The 27,440-nt window shown below is 38.0% G+C and overlaps 1 long non-coding RNA gene across 1 annotated transcript in view; it reads left to right on the forward strand.

Annotated features, from left to right (window-relative positions):
• The window catches only part of LOC133075717 (uncharacterized), a 92,494-nt gene that overhangs the window by 24,644 nt on the left and 40,410 nt on the right, over positions 1 to 27,440 (forward strand). The gene's annotated exons all lie outside the window — the stretch shown is intronic.

A 27,440-nucleotide genomic window follows, 5' to 3' on the forward strand; every position in this document is an offset into this window, starting at 1 on the left:
ACAAAATATCAGAAGAAACCACAATTCCCAGAAATAGATGCCTGCATCAATAAATTATGACTTACCCCACAAGGGAGGATTAGCTAGCCTGAGAAGGAATGAGGAAGGTGTCTGTCCTCATATCTGGATGCAGACGTGCAGTGGGAAAGACGTGGGGAAACAGTGAGCACATAATTCTGCTGTGTTTTGTGTAAGAAAGGGGTGAAAGTAAGGTGGGGATACAGATGAAAACTTTTCTATGAATTATGTAAATGTTTAGAATATAAATTAAAAGGGAAACAAAGCAAAATTAAACAAAGAATTCTAACAAACAACTGCATTTTCAGTAGCATTATTTCAATGGACTTTTGAACAAAAAACTCTACTGGACAATGGCCAACAAAAACATGAAAAGATGCTCAACATCACTAATCATTAGAGAAATGCAAATCAAAACCACAATGAGGTATCACCTCACACCAGTCAGAATGGCCATCATCAAAAAATCTGCAAACAATAAATGCTGGAGAGGGTGTGGAGAAAAGGGAACCCTCCTGCACTGTTGGTGGGAATGTAAATTGATACAGCCACTATGGAGAACAGTATGGAGGTTCCTTAAAAAACTAAAAATAAAACTACAATATGACCCAGAAATCCCACTACTGGGCCTATACCCTGAGAAAACCATAATTCAAAAAGATACATGTACCATAGTGTTCATTGCAGCTGTATTTACAATAGCCAGGACATGGAAGCAACTTAAATGTCCATCGACAGATGAATGGATAAAGAAGATGTGGCACATATATACAATGGAATATTACTCAGCCATAAAAAGAAACGAAATTGAGTTATTTGTAGTGAGGTGGATGGACCTAGAGAGTGTCATACAGAGTGAAGTAAGTCAGAAAGAGAAAAACAAATACCGTATGCTAACACATGCATATGAAATCTAAAAAAGCGGTACTGATGAACCTAGTGGCAGGGCAGGAATAAAGATGCAGACGTAGAGAACGGACTTGAGGGCACGGGGAGGAAGGGGAAGCTGGGATGAAGTGGGAGAGTAGCATGGACATATATACACTACCAAATGTAAAATGGATGGCTAGTGGGAAGCTGCTGCATAGCACAAGGAGATCAACTCGATGCTTCATGATGATCTAGAGGGGTGGGATGGGGACGGTGGGTGGGAGGCTCAAGAGGGAGGGGATATGGGGATATATGTATACATATAGCTGATTCACTTAGTTTTACAGCAGAAACTAACACAACATTGTAAAGCATTTATACTCCAATAAAGATGTGAAAAAAAAAAAACTCTACTGAACAGTCTTATTGGAAAATATTTTTAAAATGAAACAACTGTCAAGCCGTCTTAATCTTGACTCCATAACTCGATCATTAGTAGCAATGTTGGGGTAATGAATTTTAAACTAACTTACAAGTATTAAATAATAACGCCAACATAGTAATGAATAATATATGTGCGCCAAAGGTATCTATGTGCATCTATGTCTCTATCTATATATCTATCTGTTGTGTATCAACCTATCTGTCACTTCCCTGTACCTTCACACGGATTATACCTGTGGGCACTGACACTCCAGTAACGGTGAGCATCTCTTGTAATCAGATTATGGTTACTAATACCAGTCTCTATTGAAAAAAATCGTTAACCCAGGGTCTAGGGTGGGGACTGTGGAAAATGCCTGGGCATCTTTTGTGCCAGAAAGCAAGGAAGTGCTCATGTACTAATGAGGGAGTTACAGAAAGATCTACGTTAAAGACCACTATATGGAAATAACCGATTCAGACAAAGATTATAACTAGATGCTAACTCCACAGATTACCTACGATCCTGAATGTAAACCAGCTTTTAGATCTAATTTGCAGTGTACAGAAAATACAGGGACTGGAAAAACAAGTTAAAGAACATTTATAGAAAAATCCAGAACATGGAACATTCTGTAAGACTTATTTCTTCAAAAAAACATGTTATGAAGGAAAATAAAGAGGGAGTTGAGAGAACCTGTCTGGATTAAAAGAGATAAAGATACATATCTTATTGCATGTAACACAGAACATTGGTTGGAACACAATTCAATTTTTAAAAAATCGTATAATACATCATTAGTTCATAAGAGAGAATTTGAACATAAACTATGTATTACATGATATTAGGCACTACTGTTAATTTATTAGGTATGAACAATTCGTACATTGGAATATATCCTCATTTTTTAGGGGATACATGCTAAAGTATTTCTTGATTAAGTCACAGGATGTCTATAAATTATTTAAAAATACAAATATATCGTTACAAAAAATGCAAAATATTCATTTGTGAATTGAGTTGGTGAGTATATATGTGTTTATCTTACTATTCTTTCAATTTTTATGTTTTTAAAAATTTTAGTATAAAAGTTGAAAAATGGAGTGCAACATAAAACTTTGTAAAGAACAAACATTCTCATGGAAAATTAACAGTTACAAGGAAAATATAAATTCTAAAGTTAGCTCAGGAAAAGGGAGGAAGCATAAGCAGGTACATAACTATGAAAAACCTTGACAAAATCTGGGAAGGAATGACCATCCACACTTGTTTGTTTCACCCCAAAAAGAGGAAGGTCCCATAAATTACATAAACTGTCAAAAAGCATCCCAGTGATGGGAATGTTTCCAATGTATTTTATAAAGATTTTATAATTTGATACCAACTTGTTAATTATAGCAAGAATAAGAAAAGGCAAAAATAGGAACAAATTCTAAGAATATAAATATAGAAATCCTGAATGAAACACTAGCAAGTTAAACACACAAAGAATAGAGATAGCGTTAATACTATAAAATAAATACTATAATTGCTCACATTCCTATGGAAGCCACATCTGTCCTGGGCTCAGACATAATGTTATACTCGGGCTTTACCATGCACGAGATACTGAATCCATTTAAACAAGTTTCCTCGTTTGGAAAAGGAACATAAAAAACTGTATTCGACTCATATTACTCTTCAGAAATTACATGACATACGCCTAAAGCATTTAGCAGTTGGTCTGCCAGTGATAAACAAATATTGGCTACAATTATTATGCTGAAGGAGGAGAAACATAATTTCTTTGACAAATGTCCAAAAGATATTTATTAAAATGTAATAAATTTGCAAATTAAAATAAAAATCCTCTATGTAACCTAAGACTAGAGAGATACTGGGAGAAGCATATCTGTTTCAAACAACAACAACAAAAATCATTGTACTCAATGTGCAATGTACTTGACTAAAAAGCCAAGCATTAGGAGAATGCCCAAGAAAACTAATAAGAGGATTTTTATTATTACTACTAGTTGATATTGTCTTGAAACGTCTATCTATTATAATAAGAAAAATAAGCAGAGTACCCAGCAGAAAGGGGAAGAAAAGTGCCCTATTCTTTGATATGATGTTCATCTAGAATATCCCAGAAAATCAAGTTCATCTCTTATGATTACACTAACTGTTTTTCTTTCTTTCTTTTTTTTTTTTTTAACATCTTTATTGGAGTATAATTGCTTTACAATGGTGTGTTAGTTTCTGCTGTATAACAAAGTAATCAGCTATACATATACATATATCCCCATATCTCCTCCCTCTTGCGTCTCCCTCCCACCCTCCCTATCCCGCCCCGCTAGGTGGTCAAAAAGCACCAAGCTGATCTCCCTGTGCTGTGTGGCTGCTTCCCACTAGCTATCCATTTTATATTTGGTAGTATATATAAGTCCATGCAGCTCTCTCACTTCATCCCAGCTTACCCTTCCTCTCTCTCCATGTCCTCAAGTCCACTCTCTACGTCTGCATCTTTATTCCTGTCCTGCCCCTAGGTTCTTCAGAACCTTTTTTTTTTAGATTCCATATATATGTGTTAGCATACGGTATTTATTTTTCTCTTTCTGACTTACTTCACTCTGTATGATAGTCTCTAGGTCCATCCACCTCACTACAAATAACTCAATTTCATTTCTTTTTATGGCTGAGTAATATTCCATTGCATATATGTGCCACATCTTCTTTATCCATTCATCTGTCGATGGACACTTAGGTTGCTTCCATATCGTGGCTATAGTAAATAGAGCTGCAATGAACATTGTGGTACATGACCCTTTTTGAATTATGGCTTTCTCAGGGTATAGGCCCAGTAGTGGGATTGCTGGGTCGTATGGTAGTTCTATTTTTAGTTTCTTAAGGAACCTCCATACTGTTCTCCATAGTGGCTGTATCAATTTACATTCCCCTCAACAGTGCAAGAGGGTTCCCTTTTCTCCACACCCTCTCCAGCATTTATTGTTTGCAGATTTTTTGATGAAGGCCATTCTGACTGGTGTGAGGTGATACCTCATTGTAGTTTTGATTTGCATTTCTCTAATGATTAATGATGTTGAGCATCCTTTCATGCGTTTGTTGACAATCTGTGTATCTTCTGTGGAGAAATGTCTATTTAGGTCTTCTGCCCATTTGTGGATTGGGTTTTTTGGGGTTTTTTTGATATTGAGCTGCATGAGCTGCTTGTATATTTTGGAGATTAATCCTTTGTCAGTTGCTTCATTTGCAAATATATTCTCCCATTCTGAGGGTTGTCTTTTTGTCTTGTTTATGGTTTCCTTTACTGTGCAAAAGCTTTTAAGTTTCCTTAGGTCCCATTTGTTTATTTCTGTTTTTATTTCCATTTCTCTAGGAGGTGGGTCAAAAAGGATCTTGCTGTGATATATGTCATAAAGTGTTCTGCCTATGTTTTCCTCTAAAAGGTTTATAGTGTCTGGCCTTACATTTAGGTCTTTAATCCATTTTGAGTTTATTTTTGTGTATGGTGTTAGGTAGTGTTCTAATTTCATTCTTTTACATGTAGCTGTCCAGTTTTCCCAGAACCACTTATTGAAGAGACTATCTTTTCTCCATTGTATATTCTTGCCTCCCTTATCAAAAATAAGATGACCATATGTGCGTGCATTTATCTCTGGGCTTTCTATTCTGTTCCATTGGTCTATATTTCTGTTTTTGTGCTAGTACCATATTGTCTTGATTACTGTAGCTTTGTAGTATAGTCTGAAGTCAGGGAGCCTGATTCCTCCAGCTCCGTTTTTCTTTCTCATGATTGCTTTTGCTATTCAGGGTCTTCTGTGTTTCCATACAAATTGTGAAATTTTTTGTTCCAGTTCTGTGAAAAATGCCATTGGTAGTTTGATAGGGATTGCATTGAATCTGTAGATTGCTTTGGGTAGTATAGTCATTTTCACAATGTTGATTCTTCCAATCCGAGAACATGGTATATCTCTCCATCTGTTTGTATCATCTATAATTTCTTTCATCAGTGTCATATAGTTTTCTGCCTACAGGTCTTTTGTCTCCTTGGGTAAGTTTATTCCTAGGTATTTTATTCTTTTTGTTGTAATGGTAAATGGGAGTGCTTCCTTAATTTCTCTTTCAGCTTTTTCATCATTAGTGTATAGGATGCAAGAGATATCTGTGCATTAATTTTGTATTCTGCTACTTTACCAAATTCATTGATTAGCTCTAATAGTTTTCTGGTAGCATCTTTAGGATTCTCTATGTATAGTATCATGTCATCTGCAAACAGTGACAGCTTTACTTCTTCTTTTCTGATCTGGATTCCTTTTATTTCTTTTTCTTCTCTGATTACTATGGCTAAAACTTCCAAAACTATGTTGAATAATAGTGGTGAGAGTGGACAACCTTGTCTTCTTCCTAATCTTAGAGGAAATGGTTTCAGTTTGTCACCACTGAGAACGATGTTGGCTGTGGGTTTGTCATATATGGCCTTTATTATGTTGAGGTAAGTTCCCTCTATGCCTACTTTCTGGAGCGTTTTTATCATAAATGGGTGTTGAATTTTGTTGAAAGCTTGTTCTGCATCTATTGAGATGATCATGTGGTTTTTTCTCCTTCAATTTGTTAATATGCTTTATCACACTAATTGATTTGTGTATATTGAAGGGACCTTGCATTCCTGGGATAAACCCCACTTGATCATGGTGTATGATCCTTTTAATGTGCTGTTGGATTCTATTTGCTAGTATTTTGTTGAGGATTTTTGGATCTATGTTCATCAGTGATATTGGCCTGTAGTTTTTTTCTTTGTGACATCTTTGTCTGGTTTTGGTATCAGGGTGATGGTGGCCTCATAGAATGAGTTTGGGAGTGTTCCTCCCTCTGCTATATTTTGGAAGAGTTTGAGAAGGATGGGTGTTAGCTCTTCTCTAAATGTTTGATAGAATTCGCCTGTGAAGCCATCTAGTCCTGGGCTTTTGCTTTTTTAAATCAATTTCAGTGCTTGTGATTGGTCTGTTTACATTTTTTATTTCTTCCTGGTTCAGTCTCGGAAGGTTGTGCTTTTCTAAGAATTTGTCCATTTCTTCTGGTTTGTCCATTTTATTGGCATATAGTTGCTTGTAGTAATCTCTCATCGTTTGTATTTCTGCAGTGTCAGTTGTTACTTCTCCTTTTTCATTTCTAATTCTATTGATTTGCGTCTTCTCCCTTTTTTTCTTGATGAGTCTGGCTAGTGGTTTATCAATTTTTTTTTATCTTCTCAAACAACCAGCTTTTAGTTTTATTGATCTTTGCTATTGTTTCCTTCATTTCTTTTTCATTTATCTCTGCTCTGATCTTTATGATTTCTCTTCTGCTAACTTTGGGTTTTTTGTTCTTCTTTCTCTAATTGCTTTAGGTGTAAGGTTAGGTTGTTTATTTCAGATGTTTCTTGTTTCTTGAGGTAGGATTGTATTGCTATAAACTTCCCTCTTAGAACTGCTTTTGCTGTATCCTATAGGTTTTGGGTCATCATGTTTTCATTGTCATTTGTTTTTAGGTATTTTTTGATTTCCTCTTTGATTTCTTCAGTAATCTCTTGGTTATTAAGTCGTGTACTGTTTAGCCTCCATGTGTTTGTATTATTTACAGATATTTTTGGAATTGATATCTAGTCTTAGAGCATTGTGGTTTGAAAATATACTTGATATGATTTCAATTTTCTTAAATTTACCAAGGCTTCATTTGTGACCCAAGATATGAACTATCCTGGAGAATGTTGCATGAGCACTTGAGAAGAAAGTGTATTCTTTTGTTTTTGGATGGAGTGTCCTATAAATATCAATTAAGTCCACCTTGTTTAATGTATCATTTAAAGCTGTGTTTCCTTATTTATTTTCATTTTGGATGATCTGTCCATTGGTGGAAGTGGGGTGTTAAAGTTGCCTACTATGATTCTGTTACTGTCAATTTCCCCTTTTATGGCTGTTAGCATTTGCCTTATGTACTGAGTTGCTCCTATGTTGGGTGCATAAATATTTACAATTGTTATATCTTCTTCTTGGATTGATCCCTTGATCATTATGTAGTGTCCTTCTTTGTCTCTTGTGATAGTCTTTATTTTAAAGTCTATTTTGTCTGATATGAGAGTTGCTACTCCAGCTTTCTTTTGATTTCCATTTGCATGAATATCTTTTTCTGTCCCCTCACTTTCAGTCTGTATGTGTCCCTAGGCCTGAAGTGGGTCTCTTGTAGAGAGCATATATATGGGTTTTGTTTTTGTATCCATTCAGGCAGTCTATGTCTTTTGGTGGGAGCATTTAATCCATTTACATTTAAGGTAATTATTGATATGTATGTTCCTGTTACCATTTCTTAACTGTTTTGTGTTTGTTATTGTAGGTCTTTTCCTTCCCTTGTGTTTCCTGCCTAGAGAAGTTCCTTTAGCATTTACTGTAAAGCTGTTTTTGGTGGTGCTGAATTCTCTTAGCTTTTGCTTGTCTGTAAAGGTTTTAATTTCTCCGTCGAATCTGAATGAGATCCTTGCTGGGTAGAGTAATCTTGGTTGTAGGTTTTTCCCTTTCATCACTTTAAATATGTCTTGCCCCTCCCTTCTGGCTTGCAGAGTTTCTGCTGAAAGATCAGCTGTTAACCTTATGGGGATTCCCTTGTATGTTATTTATTGCTTTGCCCTTGCTGCTTTTAATATTTTTTCTTTGTGTTTAATTTTTGATAGTTTGATTAATATGTGTCTTGGTGTGTTTCTCCTTGGATTTATCCTGTATGGCACTCTCTGCGCTTCCTGGACTTGATTGACTATTTCCTTTCCCATATTAGGGAAGTTTTCAACTATAATCTCTTCCAATATTTTCTCAGTCCCTTTCTTTTTCTCGTCATCTTCTGGGACCCCTATAATTCGAGTGTTGGTGCATTTAATGTTGTCCCAGAGGTCTCTGAGACTGTCTTCAATTCTTTTCATTCTTTTTTCTTTATTCAGCTCTGTGGTAGTTATTTCCACTATTTTATCTTCCAGGTCACTTATCCGTTCCTCTGCCTCAGTTATTCTGCTATTGATTCCTTCTAGAGAATTTTTAATTTCATTTATTGTGTTGTTCATCATTGTTTGTTTGCTCTTTAGTTCTTTTAGGTCTTTGTTAAACGTTTCTTGTATTTTCTCCATTCTCTTTCCAAGAGTTTGGATCATCTTTACTATCCTTGCTCTGAATTCTTTTTCAGGTAGACTGCCTATTTCCTCTTCATTTGTTTGGTCTGGTGGGTTTTTGCCTTGCTCCTTCATCTGCTGTGTGTTTTTCTGTCTTCTCCTTTTGCTTAACTTACTGTGTGGGATCTTCTTTTCACAGGCTGCAGGTTCGTAGTTACCGTTGTTTTTGGTGCCTGCCCTCAGTTGGTAAGGTTGGTTCAGTGGGTTGTGTAGGCTTCCTCGTGGAGGGGACTAGTGTTCTGGTGGATGAGGCTGGATCTTGTCTTTCTGGTGGGCAGGTCCACGTCTGGTGGTGTGTTTTGGGGTGTCTGTGACCTTATTATGATTTTAGGCAGCCTCTCTGCTAATGGGTGGGGTTGTGTTCCTGTCTTGCTAGTTGTTTGGCATAGGGTGTCTAGCACTGGAGCTTGTTGGTTGTTGAGTGGAGCTGGGTCTTAGCATTGAGTTGGAGATCTCTGGGAGAGCTTTTGCCATTTGATATTATGTGGAGCTGGGAGGTCTCTTGTGGACCAGTGTCCTGAACTCGGCTCTCCCACCTCAGAAGCACAGTGACACCCACACGGCTCAGAAGCACCGAGACCCCATCAGCCACAAGGCCAGGTATGTGGGGGGGTTTCTTGCCTTTTTGGAAGTCTGAGGTCTTCTGCCAGCGTTCAGTAGGTGTTCTCTAGGAGTTGTTCCACATGTAGATGTATTTCTGATGTATTTGTGGGGAGGAAGGTGATCTCCACATCTTACTCCTCCGCTATCTTGAACGTCTCCCCCCGTTTTTCTAAATCTATGCTTCCATAAAGTAGAAAGTTACATTTTCCAATATATTTTCCTTCAAATATTATTTCTCTGCAATAATTTACACATAAAATAAATGACTCAATGGTCAAATTTATGTGAGACTCTTTATATTCTATGGTCTCTTCTTAGAGTTTCTCATGTCCATTACTTTATCGAAGGTTCTTTGAAGTTCTATATATCAGGATAATTAGAAAGCTCTCAGAAATGTGTTTCTGATTATTTACGTGTTCAAAAAAAGGTTTATTTAGTGTTTACAGTGTGCTATTTGCTCCAGTCACTGCCCTTGTGAAGTTTATGGTGTAGCTAGAGAGACAGAAATAATCCAATAATGACATAAACAAAGGTGACATAGCAACAGTGATGAGGTCAAGAGGAAGCAGAGTGGGGGGCTCTGGGAGCTTCTTCAGGGGGTCTGAACTGGTGAGGAGAAAGGAGGGAGCACTTCACCTGGGAAGAACAGGATGTGCAAAGACTCCGGGAGACAGAAGCATGGAGACCAGGAAAGCTAAAAGAAGGCCACTCTGGGTGGGGAGCCGAAAGCATGAAAACATACTCTGAGATGGAGGTGGAGAGGGTCTTCAGGCAATTTTAAGGAACTAGCACTGAATTCTAGGAGCAATGGGAAACCATTGGGAGAATTTAAATCTGAGGCTGGTGTACAGGATTACTTTTTTCAATTTTCAATGGAAAATGAATTGATAATAGAACAAAGGAGAGACAGAAAAAAGGAAGGTAATGGACAGTTGGACAAAAGAAAATTAGATAAGATTGACATGGTACTATATGAATAATGCCAGGAACTTTCAATATGTTCAGGGAAAAGAGATTCACTTACAAGTAGGTCTGTAGCTTGAAGCCAGTGACACAGAGAAAGCAGAACGTCTCTGTATCTATTTTGCCCCTGTCTTCTCTGTCAAGGAGAATAATTCTCAAACTGAAAAGGGTAAAAATAAATGTTGCTTCAAGGTAGCAGGAACCAAGCCTGGTAAAAGGATTGATACAGAGCACCTGGCAACTCTGAAGAGTTTTGACTTCTGGTTTGTATATCACTGGTTGTCAGGAGGGCTTAATGGGAAGAGATGCACGGTATCTGGTCCTGCCCTTGAGGAGACCCGGAAAGTGAAGGGGGCTGGAAACCAGAGGATGGGCAAATATTCTAGCTTTCAAAGAGAGTAAGGATGTAGGCAGAATGTATTAAACAAAGGTTGGTAAACTTGATTTCAATCCCGAGCAAATTCTATGATGCATTTTTGAAGGGTCTGTAAATACACAGAAGATTTCATTGTGGGGAGCCATAGGAAGTTCACGAAGAACAAATGATGTCAGGTTAAGTTCAGTTCTTTGTTAAGGGGATCATTAAACTGAAAGATCAAGGGGATTCAGGAGCGCATATGGAATCCATGTCAGGAAACCATTTACGAGGAATTTGTGACGTCTGGGAGTCAAATGGAGAGAGCGATCACAGCGTCTCCTGGGGAAGGTCACTCCATCAGGGGCTTGTTGAACGACAGAATCTGTGACAGTGATGAGTGAGTGTCTTCAGTTCCTGGTTTCCTCCTCTTCCTTGAACGGATCACCCTCTACATTGTCTCACACACCTGGAGAAGGTGTGGCCCAGCCTCTGTCCAGTGGGGAGGCCATGTGACAAAGTTACGGTTAACAGGATGCAAACGGAGATAATGTGACGCCCTTGGAAAGCAGAGTGTTTGCGTGAACCTCCTAAGTCCCTCTTCCCGCTGCTGTACCACATTCACAGGTGAACAACCAGAAGCAGGTGTCTGGTCTCTGGATGCTCTCACAGAGCAGAGCTGCCCCTGCCACTGGGATTACCTGCTTCATCTCTGAGCTCTTCCTCTAAAAAGAGAAAAGCCACATTGTTAAAACAGCTTAGCTTATACCCTCTCTAAATCGTGTGCCTTAGAAACTGTCAGAAATCAGGCTTATTATAAATAAGCAAAGTAATACAAATGTATTAAATGAATATGTATGCAAAATATATTGATATTTACCTTCGGAGAGCTATCTGGTATTGATATGAGACCAGAAGGCCTTGCCTTGTTCCTACCTTTTTTAATGACTTGTCGTAGAAGTTGCATCACTAAAGCAAGGCACAATGGATCACAGAATTAGAATACAAAAACAGTTTAACAGTTTGGAGCAGTAAGTGTAATTAGATTTATTCACTTTAACAGTAACATAGAGTCCTGCTTGCAGATGCTAATAAGGTACCTCAGAAGCAGAGAAGGAAGAAATGCTTTTTGACAGCAGACGTTTCAACAGCAGCAACACAAATCCTCAGTACCAATCACAAGTTAAATGTGGCTATCAGGGGAAAAAATAGTATTTAGTCTTCATTAATAGAAGAATCCCACCTAGAACGATCAATGAGATGTTTTTCAATGTGCACTGGGCTTTACATTGCAGGAAAGGTGAGAATACGGAATACCCAACACAAACAAAGGCCCTTGGTATATTGTTGTTCTAGGAGCGTGGGCTGCAAGGCTTCACAGGTGGGCATCTGCCATTCTTCAGCTGAGGAACCAGCAGGAGCCTCCCTTGGTGCTGAGGTTTGGGGGTGATGATTCCATCAGAGACTGGGATGGGCAAGTTCGAATTTATGTCTAATCACCAAGAGCAGGGCAGGAAGGAGCAAGTAACACTTGAAGTTATTACCCCAATCAGGCAAATGTCAAGGAAAAGCTTAAACCAGTCTCGGCCCAATAGGATAATAAGCTGCACAGAAATGTTCTTTTGCTGCCTAAGAAACGACTCCAAACTTAGTGGTTTAAAACAACCACCGTGTTATTACATCTCATGGCTGAGGGCATCGTGGCATTTAGCTGGTGGCTGGGATAGTCCAGAGGGTCCAAGACAGCTGTGCTCCGGGGTAGGCAGCTTGGTGAAGTCGGCTGGGAGGCTGGGCTCTGGGTCCCTCGTCATGCCCTCCCGGGGCCTCTCCACCTGGTCTCTCCCACAAGGTGGTCCGATTTCTCCCATTGTCGCTCAGGACCCCAGCCTCCCAAGGCTGGAGCTGCCATACTTTTCAGGGCAGGTCCAGAACGGGCATCACTTCCGACTCCTCTGTCAAAGCATAAACAAGGGAGCCCGGATTCAAGGGAAAGAAATCGACCCAACTTCCGAATGAGAGGAGAGCATCTTGAATTCACCAAAGAGGTCAAGGAGAATGAACTCCAGGAAAAAGATATTAGATTTGAGAGGTTAAAGAATCTAGGGACTATGGAGAGACTAGTTTCAGGAGAGGGTGAATTAAAAGTCAGATTTCAAGGTATTCTTACAGAAGCAGAGCTAGTGAAAATAGACTCCTCCTTTGGGGAGAAAAATTATGCCAAATTTTGTGTTCTTTGGGAATTGTTAGAAATCGGGGAGGTAAACATTTGTTCACCTAGGAGGGGGGCTTTGGATTAAAATATTCTTATATTGAAGCCACCAAGTTAAATTCTTGTTTGTACAGTTTTAAGAGTGCAAGATATACAGGCAAACCTCAGAGATATTTTGGGTTCAGTTCCAGACCCCCAAAATAAAGTGAATATTGCAATAAAGTGAGTCATACAAATTTTTTAGTTTCCCAGTGTATATAAATGTTTACACTATACTGTAGTCTATTAAGTGTGCAATAGCATTATGTCTGATAAAACAAAGTACATACCTTAATTAAAAAATACTTTACTGCTAAAAAGTGCTAACCATCATCTGAGCCTTCAGCAAGTTGTAATCATTTTGCAATAGTGATATCAAAGGTCACTAATCACAGATCACTGTAACACACATAATAATAATGAAAAAGTTTGAAATACTGGAAGAATTACCAAAATGTGACACAGAGACAGGAAGTGAGTAAATGTTGGAAAAATGACATCAGTAGACTTGCTCGATGCAGGGTTGCCATAAACCTTTAACTTGTGAAAAATGCAGTGTCTTCAAAGTGCAATAAAGCAGAGCACTATAAAAACGAGGTCTGCCAGTATTGCCAGAGACCAAAGCTTAGCACAGAATTGTTGGCAGAGAGATTACCATATAACCCTTACTCTGATTCAGAAAATACATTATTAAATTATGTTTTTAATTTTTTATGTAAATTTGAAACACATGTATCAAAACATAGTAACATAATACAGAAAGCAATTAGTTTGGTCCTTTACGTTTTAGTAAAACACAATGACTTATCCACATAGCTTAGATAGAACTGCTCAGATTACAGATGGAAAAAATATTGCTTATCTATGATTTCAGGTGGAAATATGTTATTTAACTGTCAGGCTTTTGAGGTATAATAATCTTATTTGTTTAACTACAATCTTGAAGAATGCTTTCTCTCTGCAGAAGCCTGTTAGAGAAATTCTCTCTCTCTAATATTGATTATTTCTGTACATACACTTGTATTCAATAAATAGAGACTTTATTATAAAGGCAACAAATATTTCAAGTTACTGAGCCTTTGTCTTGAACCCAGCATTTAGAAGTAGGAAACCTCAGAATATAGCCATGGGGATTGTGATGGTTGACCAATGAGTCGATTTAGTCTTTCCCTGAAAGAAAGTTGATGTGCAACAGAGAAATTTCTTGTAGCTGGGCAAAATATGATTTGCACAAAGATTTGTATGGCGTTTCTTCTTTTATGTAATCACTGATAAATCTGGCAGCTCTCCAAAGCAGTTGAAAGTAAGTCTAATAGAACATTGACTTTCTTCATTATTTAAAAAATTCAGCCAAAGTTGATTTTGTTGATTATTGGTGGTAATGGAGAAGCTACTAAGGTTGCCATGAGGTAGCTGTTGCTGTTCCCATTGTACAGATGGACAAAGACTCAGCTGAAGATACATTTGCCCAAAGTCTGTTATTTCAGAAGTGTCAGTTGAATCTGATGTGTTTGACATGTTAATCTAAAGTCTTCCCTTTAGTCAAGGGGTATCTTTTGGGGAGGAGGACTTGAGTTTCATTGCTATAGATTTTTCCCACTCTGTGTAATAATTGCTCGCCTGCAGTGATGGCTTTGCTTTCTCTCAGATATCCAGGCACAAAAGGTGTAAAGGAAAAGTGCCACATTGGTTACATTCATATCGTCCAACATTGAGAAACCCAAACCAATGAGAATTAGTGACGCAAAGAGAAATTGAATCTTTGTTGCTTTCTAAATCCTAAAAATGGGAACTCAGTAATATAAAAGTTGAAAAGTCCTTTTCTGTCTGTTTTAAAACTGCTTTCTGTTTATGTGAGTTGTCATATGTAACATGTTTCCTTGGTTGCAGAATCAGTAATGCTATGGAAATGCAGTTTTGACCTCAGCTGAGACGGTCAAAGGTAGATGTCTAGGGCAAGAGGAGGAGCCGGGGCTCACAGAGGAGAAGGGAATCTGTCCATGGCATTCCTGTGTTGTAAGATGAACTCAGTGGATGGTTCTGATTTCATGGTTGGTTTATAAGTAGTCCTGGGAATAATGTCATATACTAAGTAGTCAGTAAACATTTGTTGAATTGACCTGTATGGAAAATATTACTAATCAGCGTAACTTGGGTGGTCTCATTGGCTACTGCTCAATTCATTCTATATCATAGACAGTGACCACAGAAAATCCTTGGCTCGTTACTAATTACTTAAAAAAGCTACACCATTTGATTTTGAAATAATAGCTACTAACATCTGTGAAATATTTTAATCACAGGAAGTGCTTGTATGTATATTATATCATTTAAAATAAACGGACTCCACTGAAGAGCACATTATTTAATAAGGTAAAACCTTGAAGTAGCACTTTTGAGCCAACACACACACACAGGCACTCACACACACACACACAATTGTGCCTCTCCTTTGAGCTCTATAGCTCAAAGTAACTTGTGGCAGACTATCCCACTGAAAACAACTGGAAACTCCAGAAAAAAAATTCAAATAAAACAAAACATGAAGAACATCTGTCTGCAGTCATTGGAGGGCTCCAGGGCTGTTAGAAATGATGGGACCAGACCCTGAATAGAAGGGAAAGACATCGCATGAACTTTACTTTCTACGTGCCGCCTCCCCCCTCCCCCGGATCTGCCCAGCCATGGTGCTAAGGAAGATTCTGGGGTGCCAAAATGAGAATGCTAACAGGCACAAAAGCCAGTGGAGTTTTAAGAAAATTGGAGGACATTGGCTTATCAGTTCTTGAGAGCTAAAATCCCAAAGAGAAGAATTAAGTGACTGTGTTTGTAGAAAGCCCTAGGGAATCTACCAAAACACTAATAAAAGTAATGAGTTTAGCAAGGTTGTGAAATAAAAAAACCAATATACAGCAATCAATTGCATTTCTATAAATCATCAAAGACCATTGGATATTAAACTAAAAACTAAATCATTTAGAAATAAGCAAAAGACCTGAAGAGAGTTTTCAAGGAATAGGATGTACAGATTCAAATAAGCACATGCAAAGATGTTCTATGTCTTTAGCCAGCAGGGAAACACAGGTTAAAACCACAGTTCATACAGGTATCAAAATATACCTACCAAAATGGCTAATATAAACAATAATGATAACACCAACAAGGGATGGCTGAAGATGCAGAAAACCAGAATCGCTTATAAATTGCCTGTGGGAACGTTAAATGGTACAGCCATTCTCGAATATAGTTTGGCAGTTTCTTATAAAACTGACCATGCAACCAGCATATGATCCAGCTGTTGTACTCTTTAGCGTTTATCCCACAAAAGTACAAGCTTATGTTCACATAAGGAAAGTTCATAGTAGCTTTATTTGTACTAGCCCAAAACTGGAAGCAGCTCTGGCATTCTTCAACAGGTGAGTGATTAAACAAACCATTTACATCAATACCATGGGATTCTGCTCTCAATGAGAGGAACCAACTGTTAATACAGGCAGAGACTTGGATGAATCTCCAGAGTGAAAAAGAAGTCAACCCTGAAGGTTAGATACTGTGTAATTCTATTTACATAACATTTTTGTTACAATAAAGTTTTAGAAGTGGAGGACAAGATGCCAAGATTTAGGGATAGGAAGTTGAGGGTGGGAAGAAGTTAGCTGGACGTGGTTATGAACGGGCAAGAAGAGGATGTCGGAATTGTTCAGTATCTTGACTGGGATGGCAGGTAGATGAAATACACAACTGCATATGCACGCACACGTGGGCACAAGTAAAACTGGGAAAGTTGAAAAAAATCAGTGGATTATCAGGGTCAGTATCCTGGTTATGATATTATGCTATGGTTTTGCAAAATGTTATCACTGGGAGAAAATGGACAAAGTATACAAAGGATCTCTTTGTATTATTTCTTAAAATTGCAAGTGAATCCCCAATTATCTGAAAAAAAAGTCAATTAAAAAAGGATTAACCAAGATAAACAAAGGTATAATAGAAACAAAGAAGATGTTTGTCGTACAGAAGTCACAATGGGTGTCTCAAATAACAAGTTGGCAGCATTAAGACATCAAAATAGTGAAGTAATAAAAGTATAAAAACTCTATGAAAACACTGAAAAATGGGATAAAAAGATGGGGATAATATGTCATGATAGGCACGTGTGTGTGACATAATATGAAAGAGAGCATAGAAGTGATAATCAAAACCATAAGGAAAAAGAAACCTTTCCTATTAAAAAAGTAGACCTCCAATAAAAATTGAGAGAACTTATTGTTTTCAGTGGGAAGCTGATAAAATGATCGCCACAGATAGATATAACCTTTCTGGGATTTTTAATCTTCATAGTAAAATATCACGTAAGGGTCTGGAGAGAAAAAGCCAATTTTTCTACGAATAATAAACAACAGTTTTCTGTTTTGCAAGAAAAATATCAACAACAGAAACACAAGAAACAGTAGAGCAACTTCTACAAAGGTATGAAAAAAATTGGAGAAAATTCTATAATTTTATATTTAGCCAAGTGGTGTTACTATATGAATTATTCAATGAAACATTTCAGAAAAATTGCAATAACTAAAAATATAAAAACCCTATGGAGAGGACTTATTATGAGCACTAATACAAATTAAAAAATTTTAAATTTCAAAATAATTAAATATGGTTAATATTGATTATATTTGCCACTCTTTTATTGAAAGTTATTACCTATATTGTTTTCTAAAAAAGGAAAGAGGTAAGATTTAGAAACCAGCTAAAATTAACAAAGGAGGAGGGGAAAAAGTAAAAGCGCCTAACTCATTTTACTAAAATGAATACAAATATTGTTTTATTATGGCATGTTTGCCTTTTATTGACTCCTGTAATTAGCCAAGTATTGGTTTAGTGTATAAGTGAGATTATGCAGTATTTGTCTTTCTCTGTCTGACTTATTCCACTTAGCATAATGCCCTCAAGTTCCATCCATTTGTTGCAAATGGCAGGATTTCCTTCTTTCTCAGTGCTAAATAATATTCTATTACATATATATAAAAACACATGTTTATCCATTCACCCTTTGATGGGCATTTAGATTGTCTTGGCTATCATTAGTAATGCTGCAATAAACCTAGGGATGAAGATATGTCTTTGTGATAGTGATTTTATTTTCTTTCGGTATACATCCACAAGTGAAATTGTTGGATCATATGGTAGTTCTATTTTTAATTTTTTGAGGAAACTCCATACTGTTTTCCATAGTGGCTGCACCAATTTACATTCCCATCAACAGTGCACAAGGGTTCCCTTTTCTTCACATCCTCGCCAACACTTGGTATGGCTTATCTTTTTGATAATAGCCATTCTAACTTGTGTGAGATGATATCTCATTGTGATTTTCATTTGCATTTCCTTGATGATTAGTGGTGTGGAACATCTTTTCATGTATCTGTTGACCATCTGTATGTCTTTGAAAAGATATGTATACTCAGTTCTTCTGTTTATTTTTTAATCAGGTAGTTTGTTTTTATTGAGTTTCATTTTTTTCTTATATATTTTGGGTATTAACCCCTTATCAGATATTTTCTCTCATTGTATAGGTTGCCTTTTCATTTTGTTGATTGTTTCTTTTGCCGTGCAGAAGCTTTTTAGTTTGAAGTAGTCCCATTATTTATTTTTGCTTATGTTACTTGTGATTTTAGTGTCAGATTCAAAAAATAATTGCCAGGACCAATATCAAGGAGCTTTTTCCCTATTTTTTTTTTTTTTTTTTTGGAGTTTCATTGTTTCAGGTCTTATATTCAAATCTTCATTCCGAGTTAATTTTTGTGAGTGATGTTAAGATAAGCATCCAACTTCATTCTTCTGCACGTGAGTATCCAGTTTTCCCAACACTATTTATTAAGGAGAATATCCTTTCCCCATTGTGTATTCTTGACTCCCTTGTCAAGTATTTGTTGACTCTATACGCAAGGGTTCATTTCTGGGCTCTCAATACTGTTCCATTGGTCTATGTGTCTATTTTGGTATTTCTGTAAATATATGTTTTTTCTATTTCTGTAAAAAAATACTATTGGAATTTTGATAGGGCTAACAGAAATATAGGTGGCTTTGAGAAGGACTGGTATTAAATCTTTTAAAATATGTAGCAGAATTCACCAGTGAAACCGTCTTGTCCTGGGCTTTTTGTTTGTCGAGAGATTTCTGATTACAGATTCAGTCTCCCTAATCATCACTGGTTTGTTCAGTTTACTATTTCTTCATGACTTAGTCTTGGTATATTGTTTATTCCTAGGAATTTATCTTTTTCTTCTTGGTTACCCAATTTGTTGGTGTATAATTGCTCATAGTATACTCATACGATCTTTCGTATTTCTGTGGTATCAGTTGTAGTGTCTCCTTTTAAATTTCTGATTTTGAGTCTTCTCTATTTTTTTCCTTAGTCTAACTAAAGGTTTGTCAATTTTATTTATCTTTTCAAAAAACTAGCTCTTAGTTACATTAACCTTTCCTATTGTTTTTATGGTCTCTATTTCATTTATTCCTGCTCTGATATTTGTTATTTCCTTCCTTCGGCCAGTTTTGAGCTGACTCTATTCTTCTTTTTCTAGTTCCTTGAGGTATAAAGTTAGGTTGTTTGAGATCTTTCTCTTTTCTTAATGGGAGTGTTTTTCACTATAAAATTCCCTCTTACAACTGCTTTTGCTGTACCCTATAAGTTTTGGTATGTTGGTTTTCCATTTCCATTTGTTTCAAGATATTTTTGGACTTCTTTGCAGTTTTTCTTTCAACCATTGGTTGTTCAGGAGTGTGTTGTATAATTTAATATGTATCCGATTTCTTGCAAAAGTTTTCTAAGCCTAAAGCAATAGAATTAACAGGAAAACTTACAGATTTGACTAGGTAAAGATGTAGAAAACATATGTCTGTACTTAAAAATCTAACATTGAATGAAACAACTCAGAATATTTAAGAACAGTGAAGGAGAAATATTTATGCTATGTAAAAAAATCATGTAATCAATTAGAAAAACCATTAAAAACCTAGTAGATAAGTGGATAAAAGACACAAATATTTTCCACAAACTTCAAACAAACATATGGAAAAAGTTCAATTACAATAATAATCTAACATAAAATTTGATAAATATTTCCAAAAATAATGACACAACGCTGGTGAATATCTCATAAACCATTGGCAAACATTTCTGAGCAGAGAAAAAGGTGTTTTGGTTCTGTTTGATGACAATTTGGTGATGTAGATTGGTATCCTTTGACTGAATATTTTTACTTTGGAAATAAATCCTAAGTCAATCACCCCAAAATATAGAAAAAGTGTTATGTAGAATGCTCATAATAACAAAAACATTGAAAACTATTTAAGTGGCTAAAAGTATTGGAGAATAGGAAGCCAACCACAGCACAGGATGGAATATTATGCTGTCACTACTCATGATACTTATGAGGCATCTTAAATAAAATGATAACATTCCTGTAACCCAAAGTCTAAATGTTGTGTAGGCGGATGATGGGTGCTCTTCCCTTTCTTTTTCTCCTTGCCTGTTTTTCCTTATTTTCTACAATAATCACATGTGAATTCTAGAACAAGAAGAACATGGTTAAATTTTAGGTAAAAGCAAGGGAATGCCCTGCATGGGGGGGTGTGTGTGTGTGTGTTGGCGGGTGTTCTTGAGGTCAGGCAGGTCTGGAGGTGGGAGACGTGTGCCTGCTGTAAGGGCTTGTGTGCATCCCCACTTTCAGGGGTCCAGCCAGGGGCTGTGCTATAACCAGTGTTGATGATTAGTGAGTTTATTGGAACTAAATGCTTGGGATTATTTCATCAAATTACAGCCATCAAGGCATCGTTTGAGACCTGCACTAAAAATAGCACACTGGGTCCCTGCTCATCCACACGGGCGCTTTGGGGTTTTCTGTCGTGTGCGTAGCCATGTGGGATGCCCGTGTCTGCCTGCGGAGGCCGATATGGCAGCCATTCTTTCTAATAAACCTTTGATCTGTTGAATGGTGACTACAAAGCCCAGAGCCAAGGTAGCGGCGCAGGGAGAGTTTCACAACATGTGAGCAAGAAAGGATGGGTCCCAGGGGCTGCCTTACTGAGCCTGTAACAGCTAATTGGGCCTGTTAGGGTCAGCAATTAGCTTTGAGCTATTCAGAACTTCTGACAGGAACACCTTTATCTGTAAACCAGCTCTCAATCGAACAATAATGCCTCAGCCCATCAGGAGACAGAGCAGCACAAAGCCGGACGGGCATCTCTGGGTAGACAGAGCTTTCCTTGGCTGTGGAATTATTATATCATTCCCTGCGGTCCAATCCAGGGATTGCCTGGGCTACCTGAGGATAATGTGAGGCAATTCCTTAATGGGAGAAGCATCATTTTCTTTCGTCTCAATTTTTAATTTTTTTTTAAACTAAAAATTATATATTGGAGCAGTCCAAGGGTTATGTTTTCTTTTCCAGCGGTGAAAAAATATATAACGTATTTTGCTTAAAAGATGATCTACTAGTGTTTTAAAGGTTAAGAAGTGTGACATTTGAAAAATGAAACTGTAGAAAACTCATCTCTGAGCAGTCTAAAATGTTTACTCCTGCTTTTGGTAGTTAAGAAGGGAACTTAGGCATCTTTGCTTTATACCCTTAAGCCCTTTTTAGTTCCTGTCGCTTGCACTTACTGCCTGAGAAAGAAAACCCATTGCTGTCCTTTACAAAGTAACCCTTTTATTCCCATAAAGAAACGGCCCATCTACAGTGTTACCTTCTTATACTCCAAGGTCCAGGGATGGGTTTATTTTTTTTTTTGGCTGGGGTGGGAAAGGAGGCTTGCTCTCCCCAAGGAGGCTGGTTTCCTAGCGCATAGGGTGCATGCAGAGGAAAGCACAACAGCCCTGCACAGTTTCCTGACCACCTCTGCCCAGGGCCTCTCAGGTCAGCCTCGCTCCATCCTTCTCAGGAAGGCACTAAACCACAGGGCACAGGGAGTGGCCACTCCGCAGGTCTGCGGTGACAGCTCTGTAATTTCAGCATTATTTGAATACCATGTAAGTGCCTTGGATATTTATGCGCCTTCATTTTACATCTGCTTTTTAGGTAATTGATTTGTACTTGTCTCTGCTAGATTTCAGTAATTTGCCTCCCTTTTCTTCTTTTCCATTTTTTTTCCTGTTGCTCTGTCCCTGTTCTCCATCCTCACTGGAAAACCTAAAAAGCATTCCCATAATGATTTCTGGTTTCTGCAGCTCTTTTCTTCTGAGGAAGCCCTGTCTTGCACCAGAGGGTCAGATTGATGGGGTCTGCCTAGACCTGCTAGTTAAGTTGTTCAGCGCAGCGACTATTATAGGAACCAGGGTGGCCTTGGTTAACTTTGTCAGTGCCCCGCTGGAGTTTGGTACCCGGAGCTGATTGATTAGGTATCTGCAGATGCTCGTTATCTCCTGTGACGGCTCAGAGGTGTGTCCTTAGGTGAAACCTTGTGCAGGTGGGGAAGGAAGGTGGCAGGGGAGAGCAGATTTCATGGATGAATTTACTTGCAAAAAAAATAAATTCTTGTATGTGTCTGGGCCACCAATTTTTCACCAAGAAACTAGCATTTCATACCCTGCTAAAAGTTTACAGTTCCTTTTTTTTCTTTTTGGCCAGTACGTTTCTGTACCACTGAGCTGGCAGCTGAGTTTTGTCCCACGCACACATGGGGTGTCAGCTGCGGGCCAGCCTGGCAAGCAGCAAGAGGGGAGAGGGAGGAGCCAGAGGGAAAATGAAGCATTTTATGACTGTGACAGGCCCGCCTGCAACTGCGTGTCATGTGTCAACAACCCCCAGCCTGCAGATCTCGGTGGATGTAACTTTCCCCTCATGACACGTCAGAGGCCTCGCGCCTGATTTGGGGGGATGCTGATGCCTGGTGCACCTGTAAGTCTCACGGCTGACAGGTGACCAGGCAGCCTTTCTAGAAGGAGCAGGGAGCAGGCCTTTTCTGAGAGCTGAGCCTCCAATAACACCAGGAAAGGGGGCAGCATTGTAGACAGCTGGGCCCACCAAGAGTTATTTCTAAAATCTGGATTAGATGATGATGTGAAGTCAGGTACAAACTGACGAGGACTCTTTCCCATCACCTGTGCTCCCTTGTTTATGTTACCTTTCAGACACCAGGGAGGTTCTCTGCTGGTACCTGTGTGATAGCTCCGAAGATGCAGGGCTGCCAAACATCACCTGCGTCATTTCTAAAGGGCACAGAGGGTGAAGGAAAGGAACAGGAAGGAAAGGATAAGGCACACAGAGAAAGGACCCTAGGGAGCAAAGACCTGGCACTCAGCAAGGTTAGTCTGAAAAAATACAATTACCGGGATCAGCAAATTCTGTTTGTTTTGTTCTCACAATTTTAAAATAAAACATAGAAGATACAGGGATGAATTGGGAGATTAGGTTGGACATAAATACACTACCATGTGTAAAATAGAGAGCTGTTGGGAACCTGCTGTATAGCACAGGGAGCTCAGCTCGGTGCTCTGTGATGGGCTAGTTGGGTGGGATGGGGCGGGAGGGAGGGGATGTGTGTACATGTGTGGCTGATTCACTTCGCTGTGGGGCAGAAACTAACACAATATTGTAAAGCAATTATATTCCAATTAAAAAAAAAGCTCTATTAAAAAAACATGGAAGACATTGGTCTCTATGGGAGAATTAATTACTGTTTCTCTATTTCCCTTTATTTCCTATTTTTAATAAAACCTTGCAATAAATATGGGATGCTTAAAGGAAGGAAGATATTGTTCAGCCTATATTTATGAAATGAAAATGTTTGAAAACACACAGCCTTTTTATTAATAAAATCGATCAAAATAACTGGTTCCACACCTGACAAAGATGATGTTTAAATGTCCAGTGCACACGGGGAGGATGGAGAACCCAGGTGACACAGAGCATCGGGGGAATCTGGGGGCGTCTGGTATGAAGGGGTGATGAGGGTGTGAGAGCTGTGTCCTCCCGGGACCCAGGACGGCAGGCAGGGTGGGACCGGATGGGTGGACGTGCCACTGGTGTTGTGTGGAGAAAATGAGCATTTCACTTCCCAACAGTTCATTGTGGCTTCTTGTTGCCACTGCCTGTACCTGGTGACCTCACAGCTCCACGAGGTCACTCTCTCCAAGTCCTGCTTCCGCTGTGTCTCCTGGGTGGGCACCCAGGAAGGTCAGAGTCTCTTCCAGCACAATTAGTCAGTACGAGAAAGTACAGCCCCTCTGACCCACAGCTATTTCCAAAGGTGACAGCAATATTCAAGGCACACTCAGGACATTTGCTCTTTGAAGTTCATCATGTTGGGACTTTTCTTTATCAATTACAGTAATTCTTACCCTTGTCTACTAGTGAAATTCTTTTGTCCCCTGTTATATTTAAGATGAAAACTTTGTATAATATGTGTGCATATGTGTATATGTGTACACGCACTTATTTCATTTTGAACGAAAGCTATCCTTTGAAAATTTTCAACACAGGATTTGTTTTAAAAATGCCAGTTTGAGAAAATATTCAATTTGGTAATCATTATTTTTTCAATTTTTATATTTTTAATTTCCCGGGCCCTTTGATTTGTCAGATATTTAACATATAAAAAGATAATTTGTCAAAAGCTTTGCAACATTTTTGTATTTGTCATTTATATCAATTTTTTAAAACTAAGACTTTTTTTAGAGCAATTTTAAATTCACAGCAAAATCGAAGTGAAGTAACAGAGATTTCCCTTGTACCTCTTGCCCCTCCACTATCAACCTCCTCCACCAGAGAAGTACATGTCATAACTGATGGACCTACATTGACACACCATGATCACCAAAGTTCGTAGATTACATTAGGGTTCACTCTTGGTGTTACATGTTCCATGGGTTTGGACAAATGACTAATGATATGTATTCACCATTATAATGTCATGCAGAGTATTTTCACTGCCCTAAAGATCCTCTGTGCTTCTTTTAACCATCCTGCCTTCCCTCCACCCCTGGAAATGACTGATCTTGCTTCCATATTTTTGCCTTTTGCAGAATGTCACATATTTGGAATCATACAGTGTGTGGCCTTTTCAGATTGACTCCTTTCACTCAGTAATGTGTATTCAAGGTTCCTCTATGTTTTTTCATGGTTTGATAGCTCCTTTCTTTTTAGGGCTGAGTAATATTCCATTGTCTGGATGGACCACAGTTTATTTATCCATTCACCTGCTGAAGAACATCCTGGTTGCTTCCAAATTTTTGCAATTATGAATAAAGCTGCTGTAAACATCCGTGGGCAGGGTTTTGTGTGGTCATAAGTTTTTAACCCTTTTGGGTAATTGCTAAGGAGTGTGACTGCTGGATCATATGTTAAGAGTATGTTTAGTTTTGTAAGAAGCCACCAAGGAAGACAAACTGTCTTCCACATTTGGCTGTACCACTTTGCATTCCCACCAGTGATGAATGAGAGTTCCTATTGTTCCACTTCATTGACAGTATTTGGTGTTGTCAGAGCTCCAGATTTTCGCCATTCTAATAGGTGAGTGATGGCATCTCATTGTTGATTTAATTTGTATTTCCCTGATGATATATGGTGTGGAACATCTTTTCATATGCTTATTTGCCATCTGTACATCTTCCTTGGTGAGGTGTCTGTTAACATCTTTGACTCAGTTTTTGATCAGGTTGTTGTTTTTCCTTATTGTTGAGTTTTAAGAGTTCTTTGTATATTTGGATAACAGTCCTTTATCAGATGTGTCTTTTGTGAATATTTACTCCCATCTGTGGCTTGTCTTCTCATTCTCTTGACATTGTCTTTCTCAGAGCAGAAGTTGTTAATTTTAATGAAGTCCAACTTACCAATTATTTATTTCATGGATCATGCCTTTTGTGTTTTATCAAAAAAGTCATAGTCATACCCAAGGTCATCTAGGTTTTCTCCTATGTTGTCTTCTAGGAGTTTTATTGTTTTTGTCTTACATTTAGGTCTATGATCAATTTTGAGTTAATTTTATGAAGGTCCGTATCTAGATTCATGATTTTACCTGTGGATATTCTAGCACCATTTGTTGAAGAGACTATCTTTGTTGAATTGTGTTTTTGAGTTAATTTTATGAAGGTCCGTATCTAGATTCATGATTTTACATGTGGATATTCTAGCACCGTTTGTTAAAGAGACTATCTTTGTTGAATTGTGTTACCTCTGCTCCTTGTGGGTCTATTTCTGGGCTTTCTATTCTGTTACACTGATCTTGTCTACTGTTTTGCTAATGCCACACTGTCTTGATTACTGTAGCTTTATAGCAAGTCTTGAATTTGGGTAATGTTGGTCCTCCAACTTTGTTCTTCTCCGTCAATATTGTGTTGGCTACTCTGGGTTTTTTGCACATAAATCATAGGATCAGTTTGCCAAGATTCATAAAATAACTTCCTGGGATTTTTGATTGGGATTGCATTCGAATCGATAGGTCAAACTGGGAAGTACTGACATCTTGACAAAATTGAGACTTCCTATCCATGACCATGGGATATCTCTCCATTTATTTAGTTTTTCTTTGGTAATTTTCATTAGACTTTTGTAGTTTTTCATGTACAGATCTTCTATCTATTTCATTAGATTTATACCTGAGTATTTCATGTTTTGGGTGTTAATGTAAATGTTTTTAATTTCAAATTCCACTTGTTTATTGTTAGTATATAGAATTGACTTTTGTATATTAACGTTGTATCCTGAAACCTTGCTCTATTAGTTCCAAGAGTTTCTTTTTGTTGATTATTTCAGATTTTCTACGTGGACAATCTTATCATCTGCAAAGACAGTTTTATTTCTTCCTTCCTTATTTGTATACCTTTTGTTTCTTTTAGTTATAACATTAGCTAGAACTTCCAGTGCAATGTTGAAAAGGAGTGCTGAGAGGGGATCTCCCTGTCGTGTACCTGATCTTAGTGGAAAAGCTTTGAGTTTCTTACCATCAAGTATGATATTAGCTGTAGTGTTTTTTTTTTTTTTTGTAGATAGTCTTTAACAAGTTGAGAACATTCCTTTCTATTCCTAGTTTACTGAAAGTTAAAAAAAAATCTCTAAAATCTTTAAATCCTTTTTTTATGATCATGTGATTTTTCTTTTCAGTATGTTGACTGATGCATTATATTAATTTTTTATTAAGGTATCAGTGACATATAACATTATATTCATTTCAGGTGTACAACATAATGATTCAATATTTGTATATATTGCAAAATGATCAGCACAATAAGTCTAGTTAACGTCTGTCACCATACATAGTTACAATTTTTTTCTTTTTCTTGCGATGATAACTTTTAAGATCTACTCTCTTTGGAACTTTCAAATATACAATACAGTATTACTAACTATATTCATCATGCTGTACATTGCATACCCATGACTTATTTATGTTGTAACTGGAAATTTATACCTTTAGACCTCAAAAGTGGGTGAAGGGGGTCAAAAGATATATTAATTTATTTATTTTTAATTAATTAATTTATTTTTGGCTGCATTGGGTCTTTGTTGCTTCACGCGGGCTTTCTCTAGTTGCGGCGAGCGGGGGCTATTCTTCGTTGCGGTGCAAGGGCTTCTCATTGTGGTGGCTTCTCTTGTTGTGGAGCACGGGCTCTAGGCACACGGGCTTCAGTAGTTGTGGCTCGCGGGCTCTAGAGCGCAGGCTCAGTAGTTGTGGCGCATGGGCTTAGTTGTTCTGCGGCATGTGGAATCTTGCCAGACCAGGGCTCTAACCTGTGTCCCCTGCATTGGCAGGCAGATTCTTAACCACTGCGCCA

This window comes from Eubalaena glacialis, chromosome 15 (assembly GCF_028564815.1).
Source record: "Eubalaena glacialis isolate mEubGla1 chromosome 15, mEubGla1.1.hap2.+ XY, whole genome shotgun sequence".
In the NCBI taxonomy this organism is placed as follows: Eukaryota; Metazoa; Chordata; class Mammalia; order Artiodactyla; family Balaenidae; genus Eubalaena; species Eubalaena glacialis.